Below are 6,000 nucleotides of genomic sequence, written 5' to 3' on the forward strand. Positions count from 1 at the left end.
GGACTTAAAACTCTAAATTTGAAAGTTTATGAAGTTTGAAGAAAAACTAGTGATTTTAAGGCTTGATTCGTTGTTTATGATGATATTTGGCGATTTGATCGCACAGATAAGTTCATATGAGGTTGTTGAGTTAGTACATTTGTTTGGTTAGGAGCCCCGAGGGCTCGGGTGTGATTCGGAGGTGTTTCGGAGTGGTTTTGGCCTTAGAAAAATTGCAGAAGTTTCAGTTCTGATGTTCTGGTCTCCAGTTCTATGCGATCGCATAGGTAGCCTTGCGATCGCATAGAGTAATCCTTCAGGTGCCCCACATTTGTTCTATGCGATCGCATAGCTTAGCCAGATCCTTCAATGTGAACGCAACCTTTAATCCGCGTTCGCGTTTCATTAAGTCCAAACCTGGAATGCACAGCCTTTTCTTCTATGCGTTCGCAGCAGCCCTTCCGCGTTCGCAATGACCAGCTTCCCCTTACCCTATGTGATCGCATTACCTTCTTCGCGATCGCATAGGGCATTTTTGCCCATTGATTTTAAATACCCAAAACAGATCAGTGACGAGATTTAGTCCATATTTTACACGAGTTCTTCTTCTCCATAGCTCTTGAGCGAATATTTTAGCACTTCTTCACCGAAGCTTCTTGGGTAAGTAAATTCCCACTCATTTCCTTCATCTTCCTTCATTAATTAATGAGTTTCTAAACCTAAATCATGAAATCAAAGTAGAAATTAGGGGTTTTGGGTAGAGTTAGATTTTTGGGAATTTTGAGTGATTCAACCTCAATTTGGGGTCGGATCTTAAAATAGATTATATATTTGAACTCGTGGGGTTATGGGTAATCGGGTTTTGGTCCTAGCCTTGTGTTGGGACCACGAGGACCCGGGGTCGAATTTTGGTATTTTTGGAAGAATGCTAGGAACTTCATATCTAAGCTATGCGATTTTGTTATCGAGTCTTTATTGATATTATTGAATTAATTATGCCTAGATATCGTTGTTTCGGAGTCGGATTATAAAGGAAAGACGGTATTTGAGGGTTGATTACTATTCTTTGGACCGAGGTAAGTGTTTGTTCTAACTTTGGCTTGAGAGAATAGGATTAGAGTGTTGTTTGCTATTTGCTAATTGTTGAGTACGGTGTATAGGCATGGTGACGAGTATCTATACACAAGAGTCTAGCATGACCGTGAGTCTTATTTCTGTTTATTCGGATTTTGTGATACCTCTTCCTTGTTAAATTGATAAATTTCATATAATGTGAAGAGTTTGAGGAAGAATTATGATTTGTACATTCTTGGAGCATTGGCTCGAGTATATCATAAAATGTGAAAGTATATGAAATGATTGAACCCCTTTGGAGCGTTGGCTCAGGTGGTAAAGTGAGATAAGAGGTAAAAAGTGAAAGAAAGAGAAAGAATTATTGAATTGCTCCTTTGCCGGGATGCTTGTTGCTTTGTTGACTATCTCCCTTGCCGGGATGCTGATATTGTTCCCTTGCCGGGTTTTTAACTGCTTAATTGTGCTCCCTTGCCGGGAGTTAGCTGTTTATTTGTATTCCCTTGCCAGGATTTCTATCATTATTTGTCTACTCCCTTGCCCCTTGTTTGTGATTGTTGCTTGGGTGAGGAAGAGTGATAAAGCACGAAGGGTGATGCCGTGCATTGATTGCTATTGTGAGGATAGAGTGTAAAACACGAAGGGTGATGCCGTGCCGCACGATGTACCATTCCGTGCCGATTTTATTAATTATATGGTGAGGAAAGAGAGTAAAAGCACGAAGGGTGATGCCGTGCATCTTTCATTTATATGATTGCTTTGGTGAGGACGAGAGCGTAAAACACGAAGGGTGATGTCGTGTATTTGTTGCTTTCTGATTCTTTGTTGATACCCGAGTTATGTTGTTTCTTTCTTTACTTGTTCTTATTTGATTTACTTCGAGGTTATAGATTTCCTTATCCTGTTTGCCTTGTGATTGTTTTTTGGGTGAGGAAGAGCGTAAAGCACGAAGGGTGATGCCATGTATTGTTTTGGTGAGGACGAGAGTAAAAGAACGAAGGGTGATGTCGTGCAAATTGTTGACTTTTGATTCTTGTTGACATTCTGGCTTTGCTACTTCTTTCTGTTATTGAGGATTTCTATTTAAAACTGTTAGCTCCCCATAGCATGCTCCCCTCTCTTAGCTGTTTAAATTCTGTATATTTCCTTTTATTGCATATATCTGTACAGGTTGTTTTGGTAGGTCCTGGCTAGCCTCGTCACTACTTCGCCGGGGTTAGGCCAGACACTTACCAACACATGGGGTCAGTTGTGCTGATGCTACACTGTGTGCATCTTTTTGCACAGATCCAGGAGCAGCTTTTGGACCTCAGCAGTAGGATTTGATCGGGAGCTGACTTCAGTCCAGAGACACCGAGGTAGCCTTGCTGGCGTCCGCAGGCCCGGAGTCTCTCTCTCTTTATTCAGTTTGTTATCTTTTGTACCGAAACAAACGGTTTACAATTTCTTTCAGACGATTGTATTTAGTAAATCTTAGAAGTTCGTGAGCATTGTGACACCAATCTTGGGTAGAGGATTATGTTATACTTCCGCATTTAATTTCAGTTATCTAAGTTTAAAGACTTCCGCTTTTATTTAATTGTCTCGTTTTGTTTACATTGTTGCGAATGTTATCAGAAATGTTTTAATACTTGGTTGGCCTAGCTCCAATAGTAGGCGTCATCACGACTCCCGATGGTGGGAAATCCGGGTCGTGACATATATACAAATGAATGTTTTTGGAAAACTAAATGAATAAAAAGTAACTAATGCGTGTCCATTCACTTTTCTTTTTAGAAAAATCAATCATGAAATTGATTTAATTTGTATAAGTTTGTTATAACATCTTATCAAATAAATTTACTTTAAATTTTTCAAAAACACCCTTAAACGGTTGGGACTTAATAGTACTGCTCAAAGAAGACGTGATTTTTTCCGGCATGTAATTCGTCTTCAACTTGGTTTTTCTTCTCTTTGATAAAAGGTCATAAAATACTAATGAATAATGTAAACAAAATACTAGTTTTTCTTTTATAATAACATTCAATTTTTTTTATTTACTTTAGTAACTCCATAAGTAATGTAGCACGTGTATTCCTAATACTTAACCATCATTTTCCATTGCCCCTGTTATGAATAACCCCAATGACATCAGCAAATTAACATCGCATAACATGAGACTTGAAGGTTATGACCGAAGAAAAGCTCTATACATATGCATAATTTTTCCTTTTTAAATTTAATATTATATTATGTTTAATATTGGCAATTCGATGTTACCAAATCAACAACAATATGTAATATCTGGTCTAGATTAAATAAAATCAATAAACTTAATTAAAGTCAATATGGTAGCCCTGTCCCCTGAACAATAAACAAGAAGCTCTATAATTAAGTATTTTGATACTATTTCATTAGCCCTAAATAGGACAAAAGAGGTGGCGTGCATTAATAAGAATACATAAGCCTTACCCAAAAAAGAAAAAAGAAAAGGCCAAATATGGCACCATATTTTATTTGGCAATCTATCTCTACCTTGTTCCATTTTGGCCCTCCAACTCTATTTTATATGTTCAATTTTGGCCCCCCAACTCTATTTCTTATGTTCCACTTTAACACAAAAGCTAAAACCAGTGCAAAAAATATAGCCCGTTAAATATGAGGTGTAATAAATATCCAATTAAATGTTGCCACCTGATTTTTTCATCCATGTCAAACGGGTCAATACTAAAATATCTGAACCCGACCGTATTTTTGTGGGTTTATTTCATCTAAACAGGCCAGGTATGAAATCAACAGATGAAAGCTTTGGAACTTAGAGAATGAAGATGGGGCAACAGTGGATGAAAAAAATCGATCCGTTTCAGGTATTTTAATACTGACCCGTTTGACATGGATAAAAAAAACCAAGTAGCAATATTTAATTGAATATTTATTACACCTCAAATTTAACGAGCTATATTTTTTGCATTGATTTTAACTTTTGTGTTAAAGTGAAACATAAGAAATAGAGTTGGAGGGCCAAAATAGAATATATAAAATAAAATTAGAGGGCTAAAATAGAGTAAAGTAAAGATAGAGTGTCAAATAAAAAATAATGTTAAATTGGATGAGTTGTATATGTATTTGTCCCGAGAACACATAGCAGAAATAGTGGTTAGGGATGGAGCCCACCTAGGGACCGCAGCCACACCAGTAACATCACATGTCCTTTTCACATGCTAAGATTATAAGTGTTCAAGGGCAGTGAAGTAATGGTAAACTTTTATGAAGCACTTATAGCCTGTTTGACCAAGTTTCTTTTTGGCCAAAAGTGCTTTTTTTTTTTTGCCAAAAGCATTTTTGGCCAAAAATTGAGGTGTTTGGCCAAGTTTTTGGAAGGAAAAAAATACTTTTTAGGAGAAGCAAAAAAAGTAGTTTCTCTCCAAAATCACTTTTTTGAGAAGCACTTTTGAGAAAAATACACTTAGAAGCAGTTTTTTAAAGCTTGGCCAAACACTAATTGCTGCTCAGAAGTGTTTTTCAAACTAATTAACCAAACACAAACTGCTTCTCGCCAAAAGTACTTTTGAAAAAAGCACTTCTCAAAATAAGCTGATTTTTGCAGCTTGGCCAAACGGGCTATTATTGTGACACTTCTATGGCAACCAATGAAAAAAAGGATAAACCGAATAAAATTACGGAAAGCTCCTTACTCACCCGAATTAATATCCAGATGCAGCTCACTTTGTAAACCGGAGGCAACTCTCTTTCCCTCCTATTAATAGTAAAAAAAATAGGTAGATTGAAGTGGTGTATTTTTTAATTTAAAATTTTATAACTATTTTATTCTTATTGTTTTTAAAAATTGAATTGAATTGATTAAAAATGGATCGAACCGAATTAATCCAAAATGGATTAAACTGACGAAATGTCCACCCATATTCAATCTCGTCACTAGTGTCGGTTTGCATTAAAAGTAGTGGCACCCACAACCATCAAATACTGGATCTACCTATGAATTTGCAGATCATGCATGACCCTTGAGTATATCTCACGACCTAAAATCCGATTAGTCGTGATGACACCTAACCCAACTTGCTAGGTAAACCAATTAACAACAATCCAATTTAATTATATTTATCGAGGAAAATAAATGATAAAATAACTGAACCTTTCTACTTTTCTCAAGGACTGGTATTACAAATCATGAGTTTCTAAGAGTTGGATTTTTACAAAATTGGTAGGAAATAAAATACATCATCTATTTGAAATAAACGTGAACAGATTAGTAATTCTAAAGCTATCAAGAACAAGAGCCAGCTATGACTGGATCGCAGAAACATCTTCAATGCCAGCTCCCATCATACATCGCAACATCAACATCCAAAATCTGCACACAAGGTACAGAAGTGTAATATGAGTACAACCGACCCCATGTACTTAGTTAGTATATGTCTAATCTCGTCGAAGTAGTGACGAAAATTTTTAGTTTAAAAGATACTCAATATTATAACCTGTGCAGTAGACTAACAACAAAAATAATTATGTAACATAATAGGTAAGAGTACAAGAAAACAAATGTATGAAGCAGTAAATGATTACTAAAAGAAATCACGGTAGCAAATTCATAACTTTCATGGTGAGGGAAATGTACTCAAGATATCAAATCAAATGGCACAACAATACTTTCTGTGCATTTATCTCATCCTCGCCAAATATATGAATGTAGATCAAATCAATTGACACGACAACACCCTTCGTACATTTATCTCTTCTTTACCAAGCATACGTATAACCAGGTAAAAGAAACGTCAATAACAATAACAATAACAATAAATTGGGTGACACACATAAAGGAATAACGAACAGGGCAGTACATATGGACAACAGAAATAGACTAGAGAAAATAGGCATAGATGTAGATATGACAACAAGGGGGAAAATGTTAAACAAATAGAAGGCATGGACAACACAACAACAATTGGAATA

Source organism: Nicotiana sylvestris, chromosome 1 (genome assembly GCF_000393655.2).
Source record: "Nicotiana sylvestris chromosome 1, ASM39365v2, whole genome shotgun sequence".
NCBI classification, from domain to species: domain Eukaryota; kingdom Viridiplantae; phylum Streptophyta; class Magnoliopsida; order Solanales; family Solanaceae; genus Nicotiana; species Nicotiana sylvestris.